At 41.5% G+C, this 1,640-nt stretch overlaps 1 protein-coding gene and 1 long non-coding RNA gene across 5 annotated transcripts in view; both read left to right on the top strand.

The window, feature by feature from the left end:
• LRCH1 (leucine rich repeats and calponin homology domain containing 1) overlaps positions 1-1,640 on the top strand; it is a 205,983-nt gene that overhangs the window by 32,843 nt on the left and 171,500 nt on the right. The gene's annotated exons all lie outside the window — the stretch shown is intronic.
• Positions 1-1,640, top strand: part of LOC125753374 (uncharacterized) — a 38,911-nt gene that overhangs the window by 31,156 nt on the left and 6,115 nt on the right. The gene's annotated exons all lie outside the window — the stretch shown is intronic.

The raw sequence follows: 1,640 nt of genomic DNA, 5'->3' as shown, positions 1-1,640 counted from the left end.
GTAATTGATTTTATAAGAACAATTCAGTGTTACCACACTGAATTACATGATTTTTCTAATTTATTTTTATTTAAAACTTTCTTCTTAAGTTTCTTTTTTATTTAAAACTTTCTTCTTAAACTCAGTTGGATGGAGAAAGGAGTTTTCTGGATCCACCACTTAATGGTCTCTACCAGGGAGATAGATGTTTTCTCAAATACAGGTGGGGTTCACCCTCCTGCCTGACTTTAGTTTGCTCCTTTGTCACATCTGGTCTTCAGGTGCCCCCAAGTGAAGTGACAAGCTAGGCGTGTCTATCAGAGGGTATCCTAGTTTTAGGAGTTGATGTGTGTCTTCTCTGAAACTAATTTTATGTTGCCCGCGGTGCTGTCTTAGTGCTTTGCCTGCTATACCCGTGGAAACATGTAGACTTTCACTTTCACAGAGCTTGGTATATCAGTTAGACAGAGTCCCTTCCTGCACAGACATTCTGATTGGCCCCATGGCCTTAAAGTGCTGAGCAAGTATACTTTTTTTGTGTGTGCCCCATGACTCTCCTAAACTTTGCTATAAATGGCAATGATTCTGAATTGCCTTGGTTCCGTGCCAAATGCTGGAAATAATTTTGGGATATAAAAACACAGCTTTCACATGAAAATATTTATGTTACGGGCGGTTGATAAGCATGCATGTGTGTTATCCATTTTCATAATGAATTAGTTCCTTTCTTCAATTGCAAGAATAAGCCTTCATTAATATCCAGTCTGTTGGAGTGGAAATGATTCCAGTAGTCTTATTATGATTTCCTAGTGACCCTCCTTCTGGAAAGGCATAATAGAAGGAATACTTTAATCAGATTTGAAGAAAAAGAAGTAGGACTCAGGACTTGAAAAAAGGAAAGGCGGCTTCCAGCTTTCACTTTTAAGTGTCACCTCTTCAGGCAGCGCTCAAGGCTAGCCACCAGGTTCCTCGTGGCAGTTAAGATGAGAGTCAGGATTCTGGGGAGCCCTCTGTCCAGCTCACCTAATTAAAGCAGAGTTCTCCCATCAGGAAGGGGGCCACAGAAAGCTCGCAGAGCAAGCCTGTTACCTTCAGGTAAGTAACATACTAACTCCTGCTCCCAGGTGAGCCTGAGTTGTCTTCTTTTATTTTGCTTTTCCTTTTCAAATAATAGTCTTATTTTCAACCCAAAGAGCTAGGTCAATACCGAGGAAAATGATATTTACAGTGTGAGAAAGGAGAGGAGTTTGATCATCAGTTTGTTGCTTCACTGTGTGCCATGGAGTCCTTCCTTAAACAACGTGATGGAGCGAGGGGAAAAATGTCCCCAGTTTTCAGGCCTTTCCTAGTGTCATGTGGTATTTAAGCAAAAAATAGGGTTTTGTTTTAAAATGTCAGAATAGCCAAAACTTCCCACCCAGCAGTACTCCCTGTGGCTCAGTCCTTATTTGGAACTTAGTGTGATGTTGAGGTCCTACACATCTTCCTACTGGTGTGCCCTGGTTGGATAGATTTTTGAAGCCTATCATCTCATCACAAAACCAGAGAATGATGGTCTCCTGGCTTTAGATTGCTAGTTTTTGTTAAAAGCAGAGGACTGTTCCCGATTCCTGCCATGGCTAATAGGCAGCAGTCTGGGGAGACGACATCACAATTTAACC

This window comes from Canis lupus, chromosome 22 (assembly GCF_003254725.2).
Source record: "Canis lupus dingo isolate Sandy chromosome 22, ASM325472v2, whole genome shotgun sequence".
NCBI classification, from domain to species: domain Eukaryota; kingdom Metazoa; phylum Chordata; class Mammalia; order Carnivora; family Canidae; genus Canis; species Canis lupus.
This window is presented reverse-complemented; position numbering and strand designations above follow the sequence as displayed.